General features: G+C 36.6%; 1 protein-coding gene across 4 annotated transcripts in view; it reads right to left on the bottom strand.

Moving 5' to 3' along the window:
• DIAPH3 (diaphanous related formin 3) overlaps positions 1 to 25559 on the bottom strand; it is a 506201-nt gene that overhangs the window by 238696 nt on the left and 241946 nt on the right. The window lies entirely within an intron of this gene.

Here is a 25559-nt window from a genome sequence, read left to right as displayed (position 1 = left end):
AGACTTTATCCAAATTAACCAGCTAGTTCAGCTAGCTCTGTGCTGTCCTATCTGCTTTCTCACACACTCTCTCTCCGTCTTATACACACACACAAACACACACACAGACATACCTCGTTAAAGTGATGCTCGCCAGTTCTTCCTATGTAACGTGACTATACTTTTCCTTTCTAATAAACAATTTATAGGGAGATACTTAAAGTGTATGGGAATAGTATGTATATAATACACTTCCATCAAATTTTCACCTTCGTGTTAGTAGGGACAGCCCACTGAGTAGAATATTACAGTATTTACATGATTTTACTAAAAATGCACTTTAAGACCCTTAGAGAAGGCCTCACAAATGAGACACAAAGCAGCCAACAGCCACAATTACATCTTAAGTCACAAGTATGATGCAACTGCCTGGCTCCACAGTGACTTAGTTCCTTGAGTCCAGCTTCCCCCCTTCCACTATGTTTCCAAAGCAGTCTCAGAAGAGACTATGGAAACCTATATGTAAAGAGATTTGCAGAATACAGAAAATGTTTCCCAGGCACTAGATGATACTTGGATCTAAAAAAAGCAACCTTAAAACAATGTTGTTTGCAAAGTGATGAATCATAAGAGACCTTTTTGCTTATAACTACAAAATGCTTTAGGCTTTATTTCAAATGAATGATGTATGGCTAGTAATTAGTATGTGACTGTAATGATGTTTCATTTTGTTTTTGCAAATGAAACAAATTAAGCAGATTGGGCCATAAAATTTCAATACTACATAGAGGGTCTAACTAGAAAGAATGTTTCCATACCAAAAAGCAACAAAGAAACCACATTTCCTATTATGGGCTTAAATGCCCCACTTTTCAGTTGTCTACTTAGAAGATTTAAAATCCCAAAGAAAAGAAGAGCCAAAATTTCTAAAAACTTAATTTCAAGTTCAACAATTTCAGCTCCCACTTGAAAGTTCTAAGTAATTTGCATCTATTATTATCTCACAGTTAATCTTTAAATACTAAAAATAAATTGCTCCAGTAATGAAGCAGACAAAAACACCACTAAAAACAACCCCAGGACAGTGGGTACCTACAGCAAACAGAAACACAAGATCAGTGGCCAGCCCAAGAAATAGAGGAGTAATTACCTTTTAGTGGCATGAAAGTCTGAGTTCACAGCAGAGCAGTAATACTTATGGTAGAGTGAACAAGTTGCTTCATCTATGAAATGGTAATGCCTACTTTTGGAGTTAGATCTGTTTATATATCAAATATTTATTGAACATTTACTATGTTCACGGTTTTTGGCCTTGCAGATTCCCATTAAAAATAAGACAAAAACCTCCTTGTCTAAATGGAGTGTACTATAAGTAAGCAAGCAGAGGAAGGAAGAGATAAAGAGCAGTAGACAAGATCCTTTGAAATAAGGAAAAGTGCTAGGACTAAGCAGGGTATAGGAGATAGAAAATGATAGGGGAGACCATTATGATGTGTGTTTCCATGATGAAGTGGCATTTGGGCTGAAGCAGAAGCAGCTGCAAGAGTAAAGGTCAATCTGAGGTGGGGACAGCAAAAGAATAGGACTGCAACACAGTAAGTAAGGAAGGGAGCAGTAAACTATGAGTTTCAAAAAAGAGACACTCCATCATCTTACAAACTGTAATAAAATTAGAAACCATTCAAAATTGCAAGGGGGAAATTCCTCTTCCAGCCAAAGATGGAGAAATAGGGACTAGACTTATGCCTGAAGCAATAGTTTTCAGACAGTGGCCACCAGGCAGTGGGGGACAGTGGCTCCTGAGAAAGGGGAAACAAGGTGAGCGCTGTGACTGCCAACTCACTTTTTGGAAAGTGTTTCTGAAGCCCAGCACAAGGAGAAGGAAGCCAGGTGGAGTCGGGGATTCCCCATAAATAGAGGAGAGGCAGACAGGAATATGATAAACCTAAAGCAGCTGGAGTTCTTGAGATAGAATACCAGAAAGAAAAGAGACACAGAGACAAACCTCTGGTGATCTCAAGAGGTTCCCCCTATGTCTTTAGCTCTGGTACAGATCAGCACACTCATGTGAGAAAAGCCACTGGAGGCTGGGGAAAGTATCATCTAAGAGCACCAGAGGTAATGATGCTGATTCTCACACAGAGTTGGGAAGAGTACTTGTTCTCATCAGCCAGAGTGGGAAAACTTCAAAATACATGGGACATTCAGTAGAATACTCAGAAGAGTCTTGCCTCACTCTTGGGGTTGAATAAGCTCTAGGTTGAAAGCTAGTCTGATTCCATGGAACAAAGTTTAAATACAAGCCACATTAAATACCAAACTATTAGCAAATTATTTACTATCTCCCAAAACAAAGCTCAAGAATATTTAGGAGAATAGAAAAGTATCTAGAGTGCAACATGTTAAAAAGAAAAATTTTGGCACCCAAACAAAAATCACTAGCCACCAAAAGTAGTAGGAAAATGAAACTACTGAGGAGAAATGTTAATGAATAAAGATACAGAACGGCACAAATGACGTAAGTATAAACAGGCAAAAGTTACTGTAAAACTATTTCATATGTTTGAGAAGGTTGTGGGAAAAATTGAAAATTTTGAGGTGAAAGATATTTTTAAAAATACCCAAACCTGAATTTCTAGAGAAAAAATTATGATGTATGAGATGACTGAATGGGAAAAACAGCAGATTAGACAGCACACACGAAAAAAACTAACTTGTATACATAGCCACAGACATTATCACAAATGAAAAAGATGAAGAAGTACACCAAAAAAGCATCAGTGAGTAAGGAACAACTTCAAAAGGACTAATATATATGTAATAATAAAATATATACAGTTTAAGTCCCTGAAATACAGGAAGGTAGGTAGAAAAAAGGTATTTGAAAAAAAGGAATGGCGAAAATTTTCAAATTCAATGAGAACTATAGACCCATAGATCTACAAACTCAGTGAAATCCATGGACAGGAAATATAAAGGAAACTAAACCCAAGTTACCTAATAATCAAATTGTTCAAAACTAATGAGGAAGAGAAAATTTTTGAAAACAGGTAATAAAGAAAAAAGATCTGTACAAATGAATAAAGATACGAATGATGGCAAATTTGCTTGCCCGAAATAATTCAAACAAGAAGACTATGCAGTAACATGTGTAGAACACATCTAGAAGACTGAAAGAAAAAGCTTTCAGCCTGGAATTCTATACCCATGAAAACACTTTTTTTTAAAGTGAAGGTGAAAAGATGACTTGCTCAGACATAGAAAAACTGAAAGAATTCATTAACATTGGAAGAAATGTTATAGGCATTTCTTCAGGGAAAAGGAGTATTCTAGATGGAAGTCAAGATTTGCACAGATAAGTGAGAAATACGGGGAAATGCTATGTATGTAAGTAGATATAAAAGACAACAGATTGTTGGAAGTAAAAACAGTAACCATGTGTTAAGAGTTTTAAACCTATGCTGAGGTAAAATGTAGAGTACCAAGAGCACAAAGCCTACTGGTAATGGAAAACAGGAAGACATTGTTTTAAGAGTTTATATCACACATAAAGTGGTTTAATATGACTTGAAGTTAAAAATAGAGACTGGGCGCCTGGGTGGCTCAGTGCGTTAAGCCGCTGCCTTCGGCTCAGGTCATGATCTCAGGGTCCTGGGATCGAGTCCCGCATCGGGCTCTCTGCTCAGCAGGGAGCCTGCTTCCCTCTTTCTCTCTCTACCTGCCTGTCCATCTACTTGTGATCTCTCTCTGTCAAATAAATAAATAAATAAAATCTTAAAAAAAAAAAAATAGAGACTATAGGGGCGCCTGGGTGGCTCAGTGGTTTAAGCCTCTGCCTTTGGCTCGGGTCATGGTCTCAGGGTCCTGGGATCAAGCTCGGCATCGGGCTCTCTGTTCTGCAGGGAGCCTGCTTCTTCCTCTCTCAGCCTGCCTCTCTGCCTACTTGTGATCTCTGTCTGTCAAATAAATAAATAAAATCTTAAAAAAAAAAAAAAAAACCATAGAGACTATAAACACTAATGCAACCATCAATAAAACAAAGAGTAATACCTGAAAGTCAACAAAAAGATAAAGTCACCAAAATACTCAATCCAAGAGAAAGTACCAAAGAATAGATGAGAGAGAAAATAACAAGATAATAGATTGAAAACCCCACCATATCACATTAGAAGAAAAAACCCACATAACCACATTAGAAGAAAGTGTTCAATACTACACTGAAAAAAAGTAGTAATCAATAGATTGGATTAAAAAGGCAAAAGATTTATGCGATCTGAAGAGAAACCATATGGCCTTTCTTTTCATTACATCTGTATCTTTGGAGTAAATATATAGTAGTTCTTGTAGGGTCATAGGATAGCTCTATTTTTAATTTTTTGAGGAATCTCCACACTGTTTTCCAAAGTGGCTGCACCAACTTCCATTCCCACCAACAGCATAGGAGGTTTCCCCTTTCTCTACATCCTCTCCAACATTTGTTGTTAATCCTTGCCATTCTAATTGGTGTAAGGTGATATCTCAATGTGGTTTTGATTTGTATTTCTCTGATGGCTAATGATGATGAACATTTTTTTTTCATGTGTCTGCTAGCCATTTGTATGTGTCTTCATTGCAGAAGTGTCAGTTCATGTCTTCTGCCCATTTTTTGAATTGATTTTTGGTCTTTTGGGTGTTGAGTTTGACAACTTCTTTATAGATCATGGGTATCAGCCCTCTGTCTGTAGTGTCATTTGCAAATATCTTCTCCCATTCCGTGGGTTGCCTCTTTGTTTTGTTGATGGTTTCCTTTGTTGTGCAGAAGCTTTTGATCTTGGTGAAGTCCCAAAAGTTCATTTTCACTTTTGTTTCCCTTGCCTTTGGAGACACGTTTTAAAAGAAGTTGCTGTGGTTGATGTCAAAAAGGTAACTGCCTATGCTCTCCTCTAGGATTTTGATGGATCCCTGTCTCAAATTGAGGTTTCTTATCCATTTAGGGTTTATCATTGTGTATGGTGTAAGAGCATTATCGAGTTCCATTCTTCTGTACATAGCTATCCAATTTTCCCAAGCACCATTTATTAAAGAGACTGTTCACCACCCCCAATGGATTTTTTTTTCCTGCTTTGTTGAAGATTATTTGACCATAGAGTTGAGGGTCCATATCTGGGCTCTCTACTCTGTTCCACTGGTCTATGGTCTGTTTTTGTGCCAGTATCATGCTATCTTGGTGATCACAGCTTTGTAATAAAGCTTGAAATCAGACAACATGATGCTCTTAGTGTTGTTTTTTCTTTCTCAACATTTCCTTGGTGATTTGGGGTCTTTTCTGGTTCTATACAAATTTTAAGATTGTTTGTTCCAGCACTTTGAAAAATACTGTTGGTATTTTGATCAGGATGGCATTGAAAGTATAGATTGCTCTGGGCAGCATAGACATTTTAACAATTTTTTTTTTTTAAGATTTTATTTATTTATTCGACAGACAGAGATCACAAGTAGGCAGAGAGGCAAGCAGAGGGAGAGGAGGAAGCAGGCTCCCCGCGAAGCAGAAAGTCTGATGTGGGACTCGATCCCAGGACCCTGAGATCATGACCTGAGCCGAAGGCAGAGGTTTTAACCCACTGAGCCACCCAGGCGCCCCAACATTTTAACAATTTTTATTCTTCTGATCCATGGGCGTGGAATGCTTTTCCATCTTTTTGTGTCTTCTTCAATTTCTTTCATGAGTCTTTTGTAGTTTGTAGTTGAGTGTAGATCTTTTACCTCTTTGGTTAGGTTTATTACAAGGTGTCTTATGGTTTTTGGTGCTATTGTGAATGGAATAAATTTTCTAATTTCTCTTTCTACAGTTTCATTGTTAGCATATAAGAAAGAAACTGATTTCTGTGCATTGATTTTATATCCTGCCACATTACTGAATTGCTATAAGAGTTCTAGTAATTTGGGGGTGGAGTCTTTTGGGCTTTCCACATAAAGTTCTATGTCATCTGTAAAGAGAGAGAGTTTGACTTCTTTGCCAATTTGAGTATCTTTTATTTCTTTTTGTTGTCTGATTGCTATTGCTAGGACTTCTAGTACTATGTTGAACAACAGTGGCAAGAGAGGGCATTCTAGTTCTGTTCCTGATCTCAGTGGGAAGGCTCTCAGCTTTTCCCCATTGAGAATGATATTCACTGTGGGTTTTTCATAGATGGATTTTATGAAGCTGAGGAATGTTCCCTCTATCCCTATACTCTGAAGGTGTTATATGTAAACAATGAATCTTGGAACACTACATTAAAAACTAATGATGTATTGTATGGTAATGAACATAACACAATAAAATTTTTTAAAATTGGATTAAAAAACTTATATGCTGCCTGTAACAACAGAATCTTAAAATGAAAAGAATGAAAAGAATAGACCACATTATCATTAATCAAAATAAAGCTGGAGTGGCTTTATTAATACAACAAAAAGTAAATTTTAAAACGTTTCGAGTATTTTAAGCTTAGAGGTGACACGTCATTTAGCCCCCCCCATTAAGTTTTATAATAAGAGATCACTAGCAGCTCTGTGGGAAAAGACTGTACATTTAGAGCAAGAGGCATAGGGCCCGAAACACACTAGACAATCAACAAATCGAAAAAACAAAAATATATGCAGTTATGACAGACTGGCCCAGTATTACCATCTTTGAGGGTTTATGTTTTGTCAATAATATCATTCTAAAATTAATACCCACACTTTATTGTATTTTAAATTTGGCTTCCCCATTACCATTCATTACCACGTGTAAAACAAAAGCCTTCTAGGCATGGCGATCCCTGCCTGACTTTCAGGGCTTCATTTAATAAAGGAGGGATTATGAGAAATCATCAAAATACCATAAACATGATACTTACATTTAAGAGCCACTTTGGCTAAATCCTCTACAGTTGCAAGTGGTTAATTAATTACATGCTCAAGATTGATCAGTGGACCAGATAAAAAAAGGTACAGAGTAAAAGAGAAATTTGTAACTGAAAGATGCACACAAATACACACATATACCTCACAGTCAGATCCTTAGATGTTAATTCTAGCCAGCTGACCCTTTTATCTCTATCTCTAGAAGCTGACCTCACTAGCAGACATTCAAGTTCTGGATGGTACTACTGGGGAAGTGGGGTCAGGGGTGGTGGAGGTAAGAGATAGGGACACAGGAAAAAACAGTGTTGTAGATCAGATTATCCCAAAGTAATGAAGAACAAGAGGGCTTTTTCTTGTAACATTTGCAAACTACCTCATAGTTTAAGGTGACAACTGTCCCCAAATATGCTTAAATGACCAATTCCTAGCCTCCACTTTAATTTCTCCTATGCCATTTTACAAATTCTTGCTCTTTCTCTGATTCCAGAATATTAATAGCAAAGATGTCTCTGTATTATTTCAAATATAAACCCATTAAGAATGACACCTTACTGTGTTTCTTAGTATTGATTGATTGCAGTTCTTATTCTCAGTTTCTGCATGAGGACAAATAAAATTCATTCATAGGTTTCTAAAAATAAAATCAATGTCCTTTCAGAAATGCATTTGGCTTTTGGGTTTAGGTTTCAGCTCAAGCCATTGATTTGGTGGGTGCTTATGGGAGCATTCAAACCAAATCACTGTGATACAGCAACTCTTCCAGCAACTCTTCCGCTGTTATTTTTTTTTCATTTTTTTTTTAATTTTTAAATCTTTTATTTATTTATTTGACAGAGAGAAATCACAAGTAGGCAGAGAGGCAGGCAGAGAGAGAGAGAGAGAGAGGAAAGCAGGCTCTCTGTTCAGCAGAGAGCCCCATGTGGGACTCAATCCCAGGACCCTGGGATCATGACCTGAGCCGAAGGCAGCGGCTTAACCCACTGAGCCACCCAGGCGCCCCTCTTCCGCTGTTATTAAGTGTATCTTTAGTCATTAAGTGTATCTTTTACTTTGTCAGAAGACGCCAGAGCGGCCAGGTCTGTATCTGCATTTCAGGCAAAACGACAGAACTATGGAGATACTGATTAAGGTGTGGTGAGACAAAGGGCAGTTCGACGGCAGGGTTCAGGCTGTGGCACAGAGCCAAGATTAGGGAAAAATAAGGAGAAACCTGCATTTGGGGGGAGGATGGGGGGGTGTAGTCTTTAACTGGCAAGAGGGGCAAGTCTTTAACTGGCTAGTCTTTAACCAGCAGTCAGAATTATGGATAGTTTCAAAAAGATTTTAAGAAACTAGTGAGAAATAAGGGGCTAAAGAACATAGTAGATACAGCTGCTCCTAAGAGAAAAACTTAGAAAAATAAACAAGGACAAAAGTATATCAAAAGTAATAGAATGAGAGAGAACAGAATGGCAGATAGAAAATTTAACAATCAAGGAATGGAGTGTCATGAAGCTAAATGAACTGGTTTTCTCTTAATTACATTCACACTACTGAATACTTTAAAAAAATTCTGGGTCAGAGCTTACGCAAAGCATAAACACAGTGTCAAGAAAACCCAGACGGGACGCCTGGGTGGCTCAGTTGGTTAAAGCCTCTGCCTTCGGCTCAGGTCAGGATCCCAGGGTCATGGATGGAGCCCCACATTGGCTCTCTGCTCTGCGGGGAGTCTGCTTCCCCCTCTCTCTCTGCCTGGCTCTCTGCCTACTTGTGATCTCTGTCTGTCGAATAAATAAATAAAATCTTAAAAAAAGAAAGAAAGAAAGAAAGAAAGAAAGAAAGAAAGAAAGAAAGAAAGAAAGAAAGAAAACCTAGACCATTTGCATCGGCATGAATGGAACTGGAGGGGATTATTCTAAGTGAAATAAGTCAAGCAGAGAAAGACAATTATCATATGGTTTTATTCATACATGGAACATAAGGAATAGCGCAGATGACTACAGGGGAAGGGAGGGAAAACTGAATGGGAAGAAATCAGAGAGGGAGACAAACCATGAGAGACTCGGGACTCTGGGAAACAAACTGAGGGTTACAGGGGGAGAGGGTTGAGGGTATGGGGTAACCGGGTGATGGTGATGGGTATTAAGGAGGACACATGTGGTGATGCACTGGGTGTTATACGCAACTAATGAATCGTTGACTACTATGTCAAAGCTAATGATGTACTATATGCTGGCTAATTGAACATAATAATTAAAAAAAGGAAAAATAAATAAATTTAAATGGAAAAAAAGGGTAATATTCCCCACCACCACCAAAAAAAAAGGGGGGGGGGAATCTGACTACAAAGCTGCTGGAAACTTACATCCTTTCAGAACATACCAGCATTGATTTGATCAGAATGATTTAGGTGCTTTACTGTGGCTAGTGGTTCCAAGGGCAGCTACCTTCAAAGGAAACATTGATAAAATAGAACTGACAAACTCTAGTTGCCCAGAGCATAAAACTTCAGTAATGCCACACAGCTTACTGCAGGGAGACACACATTATGTGACATCAATGAGGAAAAATAGAAAAAAAAAATAAAAAATCACAATTTTAACATAAAGCCACCAACTATAAGAATTCCTAAACATATTAAAATTTATACTAAATCGTGACTATTTAATGTATCAATATAAGTTAATATATTGTAAGTGCTACAGTACACACACACACAATTAGATTTTCCTAGCAGATGGGAACTTGGACAAATATAATATGTTACATAATTTGGTAGTAATGAGGACGGTGGTGTAAAACTTAACATTAGCTCTTTAATAGAGGGGGCTGGGGAATCCCTTTGTTCCCTATCCCATCACTTAAATAAATGTAATATGTAGACTTAGATACAAAATTGCCATCTGTGGTAAAGAAAGAAAAATAACATTAATAATGGATAATAGTTGAGTTGCAGAACAGGAAACTTGACCCAATGTTAAAGGAAAGAAAACAAACACATTTATCCTTTCAAAAGGGCCACGTCTGGTATGGAAGATAAGGATGTTTAATGAAACATACAATTCAATACAAAATGAAAATATAAGAAAAGAGGGTAAAGGAAAAGACAAAACAAAACTCAGATAAGTACTACAATGAACGAGAAAAAATATAAGACCAAATACCATCACCTTCTGTCTCCGGGCCATGGCACAAATCAAGTTAAATAAAACTATACAGTTGATTCTGGGTATCCCAGAAAAGTTTTCAAGGACTCTAACCCTTTGCATCCCAGTGCCAGTTTTCTGTCAAGCAGAGGCCAGAAAATGAGGAAAAGGCTTCTCAATGAAGTCAGTCGTCAGGCCACAAGAGTAATGAGCCTGATAAGGCAGTTCACATTCCAGAAACATCTACACTCATCAGGCTCTTCAAGGAAGGACAAGAAGATTTCCATCCCATTTGGGCCCTGACTTTCTGAAGATTAAAAAAAAAATGGTGTTTGGTTTCTGCAAAGAAAAGGAGGGCTAGAACTGGTCTAAGCAAAAATGCAATATAAGATAAAGCTTTTTAAAAAACTTTTCCCTTCATTTGCCTTCTGCCTACCTCCTGTATACAACAACTTCTTTGCTAACATATCAAGAACCTTATACCTAGAAACAACTCAGTATGGTGGAAACAAAATATAATACAGAAATCCTGAATGTGAATCCTTCTCTTCTGTTTATCAGATATGGGGGTTAGGTCACCTACTCTACACTAGTTTCAGTTCTTGCAATACAAAAGGGGGGCCTTGAGGGATATATTAGGCAAATGTATTATCACTGTAGAAAAGTCAAAATAATTTAACTGTCAAGTAGTTACTTGGCTGCTCTATGGTTACTCATTTGATGCAATACTTATACATCGAACTGAAACTCCAAAATTACTCTCCCTGCTATCATTCAAACCCTCCTCGAAGTGTAACAAGTCCCAGATATTATATTAAAAAAATAATCACACTAAACTAACGTGGAGTCAGATTCTAATCTCAAGCCATCCCACTGCACGAGACGACTTACAAGCAGAGGTCTAACCTGCTGTGTTGTAATATCTCATAGAGTTAAATTCAATTTCTAGTATCTTTTTTTTGTCCTTGAGCACATTCTTTATAACAACCATCAAACTGTTACTGTATGCAACTGGAAGACTTTAATTTCAGGGGATTTCTAAGGCTAAGGACTTCAGTTCAACAGAAATAGGTCTACTTAGCTCATATTTCTGGCTCTAACATATATACCTCATATCAGAAGGGAAACTTCTCCTAATCAGGTCTTCAGTAACTGGAATGGTACTCTCAAAGATTGTTCCCATCAACACAAAACAACCATTCTGGCACTGCATCTCAGTGCAAGATCTGGGGGTCAGGGTACTGATGGTAACCAGAACGTTCATCGGGTCGGTTCTCACTTTTGTCTCGCATCCTCTCCTTGCTTTGGCTGCTTTGTGCAACACTGAACACTGTGTATTTAAAAAATATACAAGGTACAAAATTCTAGAATTTTGTTCAAGAGGAGTTAATAAATAATTGTGGGGTGAATAAAATCATTGAAAAAGAGAAGGTTATGAAAAGAGACAAGACAGAATTACACTAAGAGGCTGATTTAAGTATTAGAAGAAACAGGCAAAGAGTCAGGGAAGGAGTCAGACAAGCAGCACGCGGGAGCCAGAGGACAAAACAAGCAGCGAGTAGATAAAGCCAACAGGGTGAAAAGTTCACCACAGGCTGAGAGTCTACAGGCAATACACAAGAAGAGTTACATTGGATTTGGAATTATAAAGTTGTGCATAACCTGAAAATAATTCTTAACACATTATGGGAGGAAAACATGCATAAAACATGCAAGAGGATCAGAGAACAGGAGAGAACATTCCAATTGTACCTTAGGAAATAAGTCAAAGCAAGAAAGTGAGCCCTCAACGGGATCTCAACATATGAGAAGAAAAACATTTAAAACACAAGTCTGATGAGGAGGAGGATAGCAGCTAACAGAATTGGGTACTGATTCACTACTGACCACCCACAAATGCTCTCCTTTAAATCTTACCACAACCTAAGGAGGTATGTTCTAAATTCACATAAATTTTGTAAATACGGAAAATGAAATTGAGGGTGTTAAGAGAATTATTTATAGTTTCATAGCTAGTATATGGTAAATTAACTATTCAAACCCAGACCTGCCTAACTGGGCTAGATATGCAATGAAGGATATTTGAAGGGATTTGGAATACCAAGACCACATTTTTTAACCCAGATTCATGTTTCACTACTAGGAATATGTTGCATAGCAAGCCTCAGTAAGCCTAGAGCTAGATAGCGTTAGTATTTCCATATTTAGAATAAATCATAAAGTACCTTATGGAAAATTCATTCATTCATTCATCAGATACTTATGGAGTGCTTATTATATGCCAAATACTGTTCAAGACATTAGGAATTCACCAAAAAATAACTGAAAAAATGACTCCTGAGATGACATTCTTATGATAGACTTAATAGATAGGTTAACGGACATATAATGAGAAGACAATGAATACGTGCGAGGAAAATAAAGCAGAGGTGAGGAAAAGAAGTGCTTTGGGGAAGGGGTCATGCAATTTCAGAGTACTCAGAAAAGACCTCCACAAGCTGACATAGGAACAGAGACTGTAAGGACATTAAGCAGCATGCCATTTTGGATATCTGGTAGAAGCAAGATCCAAGGAGAGTAAACAGCAAATATAAAATCCTCAAGAATCTGACTGGCATTGCAAGGAATAGTAGAGGCCACGTTGTTCAAGCAGAGTTAGCCCAGGGAGCTCAGTAGAAGATGAGCCAAGAACACTGAGGCAATGGCAGATTCTATAGGGTTCGTTGACCACTGCCAAGGACTTGGGATTTTTCTCTGAGGTGGGAAGCCATTCTAGGATTATAGGTAGAGAGGATATTTTCTGACTTAGATCACTGGCTGTTGTGTTAAAAATAGACTGGTTGAAGATAAACGGAGTTAGGGAGTATCTAATATCAAATCTTTCACATGTTTTACATACATGTTATAGAAAAAACACAAGCAAACACTGAACCTTTCTGTCATCAAGTGAATAAAGGGGGAGGATCAAGACAAATCAGAGCTGAAAATTCAAACTTTGTGAGAAACTCCTTGAAAGAGCTTATTATTCTGATCATGCTGTGTTTTCATTAGTTCTAATAAATTAAGGAATTGCAAAGTTATTTAATATAGCTGACATTCTACTAATTTCAAGGGAACAAGGGTAACAAAAGCTCGTAAGAGAATTCATTTAAAGCTCAATTCAACTTACCCGCCCACTCTACAGAGAATACAATTGGTAGTATGGGAGTGATTTTTCCCCCTTGCTGGCAGAATTTAATATTAGTATTTTTATGTTGATTCGAACTAAATGAACTCAATCCCTTCATGAAATTAGAGGGTTATTTTATCATGGAATATGCCTACATACTTTTGGCATTTTAACTTTATCTTATTTTATGATATAGGCACTATACCTTTAGTTATCACATTTTCTTTCATACAAGAGCAAGATTTAGAGGCAAAAGTCTTGTCTTTCTTTCCACAGACACACATTCTTATGAACATGAGCTTCTTTCCAAAGGTCCCTGATGAATTATATTCTACAAATGCCAAATAGCCCTCTCACCCTGGCTCGCACTTAGTTTTTGAAACAAACTGCAATAGTGTCATACTATAAAATCACCTGGCACAATTCCCTAGACCGGGGATTACAATTTCCCTTAGAGAGGTGGTAGCTGTAAAAACAAACAAAACCTTGCTGATGGTGAGTCCCTCTCTTGAGAGAAGACTGGGGGGGGGGGGGGGGGGGGGAGACAAAAAACCAAAAACACTAGGGTTTGCATATTTTGCTTTGCCCTTCACTATCTCCTGTGTTGTATTTCTAATTCACTCCCTAGGTGATCTCCTCCAGAGCCACAGCTTTAAATACCCTGGCCCCAAATCTATGCCTCCAGCCCTGAAGTCCCAGCTTCCATCCCAACTTCATGCTTCATGTCTACCTGGAGGTCTACAGACATGTTAAGTGATGCTCCTTCCCAGTCTGTTCCTCTTGCAAGCCTTTTCCTCATCTCTGTGACTGGAAATGCTTATCTTTCTAGTTACACAGGTCAAGAACCTTGGAGTCAGCCTGATCTCTCTCAAATCCAGAATCCAATCTATCCAAATGCATCCAGATTCTGACCATTGCTTTCCAGTTACAGTGCCATCCAGCCTATCGAGCCAGTACTATTTCTCACCTTCATCTTTAAATCATTAGAATGGAATGTTAACTGGCCATTGCCTTCAATTTATGCTCCCTCCCCACAACCTGTTCCCCCACACAGTTGCCAGAATAATACTCAAAGTCTGATCATTTCCTTATTTCAAACTCTGATGACTTTCTTAGAATAAAGTCCACGGGCCTCACGCCATGACATCAAGGCCCCGTGGTCTAACTTCATCCCCTACATCTCCTTTCATCTCTTAACTTTGCCACAACCACTGGCCTTGGCTATGCCAAATTCACTTATCCCTCAAAGCCTTGGTGCTTGTGGTTCCCTCCATCTATACCGTGCTTTCCCCCAAGACAGCCACAGAGCTAACTACAGTCACTTGAGTTTTGGCTAAATATTATCTCTTCTGGCCTTGTTAATCTCACACACACACGTATGCACCCTCACCCCCCACTTCCTGAGGAGTATTTATTATTACTTGATATTACCTTATGTTTTTGTCTATGTGTATATTGCTATCTTCAGAAATGTAAGACCAACAAGGAATAAGAGACACATCCAACTCACTTCGCCCAGGGCTTGGAGCAATGCCCAGTGCACAGTAGGTAGTCAATAAGTATTTATCAAATGCACAAATGAATGAATCATTTCTGAACCTCAAGAGACAAGTATTAAAATAAAAAGATCAGATAGATGGTGGTGCAGTTACCAATACAATTTCAAGGTCACAATTCTTCCATAAAATACCTGGCGACCTCAGCCCCCTGTAACATCAGAAGGCCAGGGCCTACATTATTAGAAAAATTGCTACCTGGAGCCATTTCTTGAGAATTTAATGCAAGCTCCAATCAATATTAGAATGGTTCTTAAATATACTCAATCTATTGGCAGTGAAGCCATGTTAAACTCAATCATAAGAAAACCTCCAATTTTCTGTATATTTCAGTATATTTGGTTGAATCGATACATCTGTTACACATTATTGTGTATTACCTATTGTACTTGTAGAGATAAGATGTTAAGTGGACTTTTAAAAGTTTTGTCAATGTCTAACTCCATTGTGTCATGTGTATGAAGAACTACAAAAAATCTTTGTGGAACAAGATCTTCTAAGAAAATCTTAGAGTAGGATGGCAAGGTGAAAATACCTTCCAGCTGACAACTGATTTTAACTACTCACACCAACAAGATTTCTTTAAATTTAATTAAAACTTCAAATGGAATTATGAATATTTTGGCTTAAACTACTGAAGGTGACAGAAGACAAAAATCAGAACATAAAAAAAAGTACAGAAGTTCTAAATGTCTGCAGAATTTTAGCTGCAAATCAATGAGAATTGAAAGCAAGCTAAATTAATAAGCCTTGAACTAGGTGAAAGAAAAACCATCTGTGCTAGTGAGCCTATATTAAGTCCTGGATCCTGGTAGAAGCATGTCAAGAAGGTTGCAAAGCAGAGTGACAAGAATAACTGAACAACAGCTGAATGTTTAGGATCATAAGAGAGGCAGAAAAACCTCTAAGATTTAAATAGCTATGACTCTAGTTATAATCATTTATTATTCTAAACAAATGTCCTCCCTGGATAGTGAAAGATTTACAAATGAGTTTGCCAAAGTGCTGTCTAAAGCATCATGAAATCTGAGAGAACTTGGACTCCAGGACAGGCACCAAAAAGCAGAAGACAAAACAGAACTCTATATTCCATTGACAGACGAGATGGAAGATGAAATATCAAAGAGAAAAGGAAGAAATAATTGCAAGAAACCAAAATGGAAAAGAAATCGTTTCATACTAACTTCATATCTTTTACTAGTTTTAAAGTGAGAACTCTGTGAAACATGACTGATCTTGTAGCAGGACATTTGCAAAGCTCTCAAAATAACCAATACCCAAAGTATGAATGAAACACAGACTTGGAAGATATTTAGTCTGGAAAAGCAATAGTTCAGTGGATATACACTTTCAGATTCCTTACCTCTCTTGCTCAGTCTTTCCTAAAGTTGTTTCAATAAACCATGACTGGTACACCAAATTACAATTTCCTCAACACCTACATAAAACAAAACCACTAAGTACTATAAAAAATACTCTACAGGATACCCTGAATATTCAATGTACTTAAAAAAAAAAAAAAATGGCCTTCTGAGTTAAAAGAGCAACAAGGTAAGGGTCCAGTATAGGTGTGATATCAAAAGAACATAACATATTGTGACAAGTGAGCAAGTAGCAGCATTACACAGGGCAGTTAAGTTCTACTTTTTTTTTTTTTAAAGATTTTATTTATTTATTTGACAGACAGAGATCACAAATAGGTAGAGATGCAGGCAGAGAGAGGGGGGGAAAGGCAAGCTCCCCGCTGAGCAGAAAGCCCTTATTCCCAGGACCCTGGGATCATGACCTGAGCCGAAGGCAGAGGCTTTAATCCACTGAGCCACCCAGGCACCCCTAAATTCCACTTCTTAAAAAAAGAGTGAATTCAGATTTTTATGCTTATAAGTTACTTGGTCTTCTTTTGAATTCACCCATTCCTGCCATAGAGAAGTCATTATCTAGAGATTCACATTAACAAAAATTAAAATAATTATCTCAAAATACTTAACATTTTCATTTTAAAAAGTGACTTTATGTCTCCTGAGGCAAGGGAAACAAAAGCAAAAATAAACTAATGGGACATCAAAATGAAAAGCTTCTGCATAGCAAAGGAAACAACAAAACTGAAAGGCAGACCTATGAAACAGGAGAAAATATTTACAAATGATATATCTGATAAAGGGTTAGTATCCAAAATAAAGAACTTACCAACACCCCAAAAATGAATAATCCAATTAAAAAATGAGCAGAAGACGTGAACAGGCATTTTTCAAAAGTAGAAATAGAGATGGCCAAAAGACACATGAAAAGATGCTTGATATCACTCATCATTGGGGAAATGCAAATCCAAACTACAGTGAGCTATCACCTCAGAGCTGTCAGAATGACTAAAACCAACAACATAAGAAACCACAGGTATTGGTGAAGATGTGGAGAAAGTAAAATCCTCACGCAATTTTGGTAGGAATGCACACTGGTGCAGTCACTCTGGAAAATAATATGGAGGTTCCTCAAAATGTTAAAAATAGAAGTACCTTATGATCCACCAATTGAACCAGGAGGTATTAATCCAAATTAAAAAATGCTGACTCAAAGGACTACATGGCCCTCAATGTTTACAGCAGCTTTATCTATGACAGCCAAATTGTGAAAACAGCCCACCCATCCATCGACTGATGAATGGATAAAGAAGAGGTGATATGTGTATGTGTTTCAACACACACACACACACACACACACACACACACCAGAATATTACTCAGCCATAAAAAAGAATGAAATCTTGTCATTTGCAATGATACGGATGGAACTAGAGAGTACTGTGTTAAGTAAAATAAGTCAGTCAGAGAAAAATAAACACTATATGATTTTACTCATATGTGGAATTTAAGAAACAGAACAAATGAACAAAGGGTAAAAGGGGCGGGGGAAGGAGGCAGAGAGATGGGCAAACCAAGAAACACTTTTAACTATGAAGAACAAACTGATGGTTACCAGAGGGAGGTAGGTGGGGAGATGGGTCAAATAGGTGATGGGCACTAAGGAGTACACTTGGGATGAGCACCAGGTGTTATATGGAAGTGCTGAACCACTGTATTGTACTCCTGAAATTAATATTACACTGTATGTTAATTAACTGGAATTAAATTTAAACTTTTTTTAAAAGTGATTTTAAAAGACATTTGTTTTAGGGCAATAACAATATCCATATGATACCATACGATGGATATATATCACTATACATTTGTCTAAACCCAGAAAATGTACAATACCAAGAGTAAGCTATAATGTAAACTACGGAATTTGGGTGATAATAATGATTCATCAACTGTAATAAATGTACCACTCTGTTAATAACGGGGGTGTTAATAACGGGGGAGGCCATGGGTGTGTTAGGGAGAGGGTATATGGGAAATCTCTGGACCTTCCCCCCAATATTGCTGTGAACCAAAAACAACTTTAAAACAGCAAAATCTTCTTTAAAAAACTCTTCAAATTTTGTTATTTTATTGTTCTTACCATACATTTTCCCTCCTTTCTGTTCATCTCTTATTTTATATATGCATTTAGTTACTATCATATGGTTACCATGTGCAGGAAGATACACTATGTGTTGGAAATATGAAGATAAACATGAGCTACTTCAGCTTATAGAAAATTCTGAACATAATGAAGACCGTCCTGTGTAAAAGAACACTTGTGTTCTAGGGGAATAAGAGACATTTGGAGATATGCATAGGACATTATAGTAACAAAGAGGAAGGATACTAAATTTTACAGGAAAAGTAGTCCAGAGAAGGGAAAACTAAGGCCTGAGGAGGGGGGGAGGCAATAATGCTTCATTAAAGACTGAGTTCTTGGTGAATGGGAAGGAGGGGCTCCTAGAAAGATGAGGAAACATTTGGGGGTGATGGATATGCTCATTATCTTGATTATGGTGATGGTTTCATTATCTATTTCATTATATACTACAAAATCAAATTCTACAAAGTTAAATGTGTGCATTTTATTATATATCAATTATACTTCCATGATTTTTTTAAGGTCTAATGCTATTTGAAAGAACTGCAGACATCCATGTAAGAGCAATGGGAAGCATATGAAGAACTTGAGGGAGGCAGTGAAGGATAGTCTGTGGCATTTCACACACATTTTATATCTTTATAAATGTTTCCTGCAGTCAAACTAAAGACTGAATCACCTGGTCTTATTATAAATTAGGAACCATGCTCTTCTTATATACAAAGGACCACGCCTGTCTGTATACCCAGGATAAATTCCTGTCATTAAATGAGTAACATGGGTCTCTTTATCTCAACTTACTTTTAAAACCAAACTTTGAAAATGCTAGAAAACAACAAACATCATAAATAAAAGCAGAGAGACAAGTGAGAAGCATTAAGAAAAATTGCAAATATTTACAAAGAAGTAACAAAAAGATTACCTAAGATTCTACAAACTAGAAGGAAAAAAGAGTAAACTAAAAGATATTATAGGCAGTTCTAAGAAGAAAAATAATATATAATAACTGCTTCAATATCATCTCATAACCAAAAAATATAAAGTTAAATATATACAAACAAGTGGGAAAAAAAAGATAATATTAAATATCGGTGACTATACTGGGAAAAAAATATCCACACATATTGTTTCTAAGTATACGTTAACACATGTATCTTGGAAAAGTAATTTAGCAAAAACTATCAAGATAAAAAATACCTTTAACCTAGTAATTGAAATTCTAGGACTCTTCCCTCAAAAATAATATTAATAACAAAACTAACTTTTACAAAGAGTTTAACATTTTAAGAGGATTTACACATATTCACTATATTGATTTTTCAATACTCAGGAGAAGACAATGCAGATAGGCACTGTTACTGTCACTGGGATTGGTAGAATGATGATCCCTTAAATATAACCGCTATTCCCTAACACTTTTACATGTCAAAGGGACTTTGCAGATGTGATTAAATTAGGAATCTTTAGAAGGGGAGATTATCCTGGAGTATCCAAATAGGCCCAAAATAATCAGAGGACTCTTATAAAAGGAGAGAAGAGGGTCAGATAAGATGTGATGATAAAAGCCACAGTGATGCTGGACCATGAGCCAAGGAATGTGAGCAGTCTCCAGAAGCTGGAAAAAGGAAACAACTATCCTTCCATAGCCATCAGAAGGAATGCAGCCCTGATGACCCATTTTGAACTTCTAACCCCCAAACAACTTTTGTTGTTTGAAGTCACTAAGTTAGTGGGTAATTTGTTATAGCAGTACCAGGAAGTAATACAGTCTCATTTCATAAATAAGAAAATTGAGGTACAGAAAATAAGTACCCAAGAGCACACAGCTAATAAGGTTGGTCTAGGATTGAAACCCATAGTCCATACTCACAACATCTAAGATGCACTGCCTTCAAATGTATATATAAATATGAATGTAGAATTACTCTTTTAAAAAACCCCGGGAACATACAATTTTTTTAAATGGGTATTGACATAATATTTCTGAATAAAATTTTCAAGTACATACAGGAAGATGTATACAAAATTATTTTAAAACCCTCTAATTAACCAACCTTCTTTAGAGGAATAGTTAAAAGAAGAAGTCACAGTAGAGACCATAAAATACCATTCAAGAATTTAAAACCAGGGACACCTGGGTGGCTTTGTTGGCTCAGGTCACGATTCCAGTATTCTGGAATTGAGTCCCACATCAGGCTCCTTGCTCAGTGGGGAGACTGCCTCTCCCTCCGCCTGCCCTTCTCCCTGCTCGTGCTTTTTGTCTCTGACAAAAAAATAAAATCTTAAAAAGAAATTTTTTTAAACCAGTTCATCATGAAAATAACTATCTCCAAAATATATTTTTTACAATGACAAAGTTTCAGAACAATATATTTTTCTAAATGTTCACATGAACACGCATGTATTTGGGAATATAAAGAAACAGGATTGGAAGTTGAACGAAATGTTGAAAATAATTTGTATGGAATGCAGTGAGCTAGTGAGATACAAGGAGCTTCCACATTGTATTCACTATTTTTATACGTTATTTGAATGTTTTACAACAAGAATATTAGGGTATATTTTAAACAGGCATTTTTAATGCAGGGAAATATGCGTAAATATCCTACAACAGTTTTTGATTAAAACAACAACAACAACAAAACAAAACAACGGAGGGCTCTCCTGCACAAAGTTTAAAAACCCTGCCCTATAGTGACACCAAATGGTGGTAGCTCAAAATACAGAATACAAACAGGGCATTTGTTCAGTTCAACCTTCCTATAAATGCTTTAATCCCTTTGAAGAACAGACAGCTTAAGAGAATTAAGTAATGTGGAGACAAATACTCAAAAACCTAGAATTTTTAATCAAAGAAAGTCTAATGCATCAAGTTTCAAATGCAAATTTTTAGGCATCTTTCCAAACTTCAGCTCATCTTCTGATCCCACTGAATATTCACATATCTGATTTCTCTCACAGTTAAACCATGATACTGTGAGAACAGTGATTTTACCTAATGGTTTACTGATGAAAGAAACTGCAAATATAAAAAAATAGTTATACAACTAAAATCTGGTTCTACCCAAGGGGAGTAAACCTTCAGTAAGTAGGCAATATTTTGGGAGGATAAATGAGGAGGTATTAGAGCTGAAGAGGGAAGGAAGAAATCCAAGAAAAGAGGTAGGCAGGTATATTTTCACTTCTTCACTTATTGATGGAAAGTTAAGTTGAATAAAGGAAGAGGAGAGGGCATACCAAATATAAAAAGATATCTCAACAACAAAGAGAGTCCAGAACCGTCCAGGGGAAAGAATATTTCAAATTAAGATTTATGAAGGGATATTATTTTTCATATGTCAACATCTCCCAGAAAACATAGGACCGATACGTATAGTCTACTTAGCTACAAAAACAACTTAATAGTATCATTAGACTATTAGGTCCTGAATTCACAGCACTGGATGATCAATTCCAAAAGGTACCAGACCACCACCGGCATCGCCATCACAACTAGACTACAGAGCACAGATGCGACCAGCCCCAGAGCAGCTTACAACTGTCCTACTCTAACTGGCCAATGTCCAAGTCATAAAGATTGAAAAGAGAATTAGTTCATAAAGGTACCTCAAGACTCTGAATTATTAAAAGTAACAGATGAGTGACTAAACTCTTTACAGCATGGAAGTACCTGTATCTGTTATTCATGCATTAAAAACTTTTTTTTTTGGATAGTGACAGTATCTCCATTAAAAAATTTTGCTTCCAGTTTCAAGGGAAAAATAAAGTGCATATGAAATACTATGTTATAGAAAACCAGGAGAGAATACAGACATATCAAAGTCAATCAGAGAAAGACAATTATATGATCTCACTCATATGTGGAATTTAAGAAAGAAAACAGCGTACCATAGGGGAGTCCTAAAACAACACGAAATCAGAGAAGGAGACAAACCACAACAGACTCTTAATCATAAGAAAGAAACTGAGGGTTGTGGAGGGGAGGTGGGGTTGGGAGATGGGATAACGGGGTGATGGGCATTAAAGAGGGCACGTGATGTAATGAGCTCTGGGTATTACATAAGACTAATCAATCACTGACCTCTACCTCTGAAACCAATAATACATTAATGTTAAATAATTGAATTTAAATTTTAAAAATATATAAAATATATTTTTAAAAGAAAGCTTCAGAAACATAAAATTTCATGACTATTTGCATAGTATTTCTCAATAGCCTATTAGTATACCACACTCTATAAAAGGACACAGAGTCCTAAAAAGTTATATCTAAGTAATACATGACAAAAGTTAAAGCATATTTCTAACTTACATGTTATATCTTATATATTCGAATTGGTCTTCAATTGACATTGGTTACTAGCATTTTGGATGTTTACTTTTGCACACTGCCTTTCTATCAAAGAGAAAATAAACAAATGCCAATGTCCTGGTGGAGCTGCTTTTTATTGTTTTACATAATTCTTTAGTGGAATTAAGATCAATTACATAACACAAACTATAGTGATTTTGTTCTATCAAATTTTGATGCTGGTTGAAATGGAACACACCTTTCTGAGAAATCTGTATGTAATTCACATTAATCAAATCAGTAAATTTATATTAGTTGATGAAAGAAAAATTTAAACTGGCAAATAATATAATTGTAGAGTTATAACTAACTTTTTTTAAGTTGGAGTTGGAGAGCGAGAGAGCAAGAGGAAGGGGGGAGGGAAAAGAGAATCTTAAGCAGGCTCCAGGCCCAATATGGAACCTAACATGGGGCATGATCTCATTTCCCTGAGATCCTAACCAAGAGGTGGGACAACAAACTGGCTGAGCTATCCTTAACTGATTTTTGTTAAAATGAAAACAATATAGAAATCACTATCAGGTTACAGAACCTGAATACGACACAGAGCTAAAAGTAAGTCTCTCTTGGGTGAAAATGAAAAGGCAAGTGTGGGCCTTTTGGGGGGCAGGGGTGCAAAGGCTATCCTAACCCTTGCCTATTCCTTATCTGTGAAACATTGATGGTTTTTAGGTAAAAATAATTAGTACTTTAAATCTAAGTTTAGTCAATGAGTAAATATTCTTCTACAAGATCAAAGTCATGTAGGAATCTGCAGTTATCCCAAAGTAATAGCCCATCTTTGATAAAAACATAATTAAATTTATTACTTTAAAAGTGAAACAATATAATCGGAATCAAAGAAATATACATGATCATTATAACCAGTTCCCTAAAACCACCAAATCATGTTACTTATATTACCCTGATAAATTGAAAAAATACCACTCTTTAAAGAAACTTAATATTGAGCTTTTAATTCAGAAAGTACCAAAAACTTCAGGCATTCCACAGTGTTCTATAATTTTTGGCCATCATTTTTTTTGGTAATTCTCAAGTACTGTTTAGAACTTTAAGCATGTTTCCCCCCTCTCCTTTTTTTGGTGAGGGGGAGAGGTGTCTGAGAAGTAGAGGGAGATTGGCAGTGATGACAAGTCGCAATGGAAGAAGGTAAAGTTGAAGAACATTATTATTTGACTAAATAAATAAATAAATAAATACAAACATACACACACAAACTATATTTCCCTTCTCAAATGTCTTTTTCCTTTCATGAAAGCAATTATGTCTTAAAATTTTAGTACCACACAAACTAGAACTTACAAAAATGTCTTCAAGAATATTCACTATCAACATATAATAAAGCACTGTTCATATTATTTATAGCCAATGTTTTTCAATAGAATTACTCTTTCTACATTAAATTTCATTTGCAATCAGGTACAACCCAGCATAGAATGTATAGATTCAAGGTCAACTTTGAGCTGAGATGTCTCAAAATGGAAGTGGTCCGCCTCTGTCTAAAAATCAAAACTATAACCTCTAGCACTATGATGTAGTGCTAGAATGTAGTGCTAGTATGATCTGCTTGTAAATCATGGCTCTTTGAAGTGAACTCCAGATTTTCAAAGAAGGGCATAATCTGGCTATTTTAAATACACCTAAAATAACTGCAAGTTTGAGCTCATTCTTCTGTGAAAATCATTAAAACATGGCAAGAATTTTACATTTTCTCTGTGATGATGCTCAGTGTAAAATGTTACTTGCTAAATATGCATTTCCACATAAGCTTGTGTGTGTTTCAGATTTAATGTGAATGGGAAATACTTTAAAGCTGTAATTTTACATTTTGTCATCTTCATTCAAGAGTCAAAAGAGATGGGCAAAAAAGTCTGTGGTTAAAAACTTAATGCAAATTCTCCCTTACTCACTTATTCCCAATGGAAGACAGGGATCAAATAGGGATCAAAAGAAAGACAATGTGATCAGGTAATAGAATATAAAGCAAAGAAGGAAATACAGAAGAAAGAGAAAAAGAGAAGATAAAATGGTATTCTGGAGAACTGGGTAAGAAAAAAGAAAAACACTTTTGTAAATAAGTTATCAAAATATTAAGACAATGAATAGGGGAAAACCCTTTATTTTCCCCTTTCTGTGTTCTAATCAGAGTTTTGTGAACTCAGGAAGGGGACAGGTGCTGTGGCGAGGGATGAGGAAGAATGGGTTTATGAAGGGACAGGAAGTAGTTCAAGAGCAAATGCCTATAACATGTAAAATATGGTATGCAGACAGTCCTTTAGTTAGTCAACCCAAATTTTCAAAATTATATCAAATACAATTCTATCATATCCCTGGAGGTTGGTAATAGAACTGAAGATAAAAGGGAAATAAAGAATCTCACATATAAAAAAGAAATGGGAGCACCTGGGTGGCTCAGTTGGTTAAGCATCTGCCTTTGGCTCAGGTTATGATCCCAGGGATGGAGCCCTGTGTCAGACTCTGTGCTCAGTGGAGAGTCTCTTTCTCCTTCTCTCTCTGTCCCCCCTCCCCCCACCGCTTGTTTCTTTCTCTCTCTCTCTCCCTCTCTCTCTTATTCTCTCTCAAATAAGTAAAATCTTTAAAAAAAAATTAAAAAGAAATGAAACACTAACGTATTGTCATGATGACTAAACGTAACCAACCTCAAAATGATCATGGAAGGAAAAAAGTACAGAAAAAAGCTTGATAAAATCTTAATTTTAAGTTGCAACTCAGCTAATATATAACATTGGCAAGTATTTTTACCTCTTCGGACCCCAACTTCTATAAAATAGGAGGCTGGAACGAGATGATTATCAAGGGGTCTCAAAAATTTTTTCTTAAAAAGGTATTCATTTTTCATCTTCATTGCCAAGAAGGAGACTGTATTTCTAATTCGAGTCCAAAATAGGAGATGAACGGAGGTGAGTGATAGAACAAGAAACTGAAGCTATTCTTGCAATACGTTGGGATACATAGCTAGCTTCAGAATAAAACATAAATATACCCTT

Source organism: Mustela lutreola, chromosome 13 (assembly GCF_030435805.1).
Source record: "Mustela lutreola isolate mMusLut2 chromosome 13, mMusLut2.pri, whole genome shotgun sequence".
In the NCBI taxonomy this organism is placed as follows: domain Eukaryota; kingdom Metazoa; phylum Chordata; class Mammalia; order Carnivora; family Mustelidae; genus Mustela; species Mustela lutreola.
Note: the sequence above shows the minus strand (reverse complement) of the source record. Positions and strands in the feature narration are given on the sequence as shown.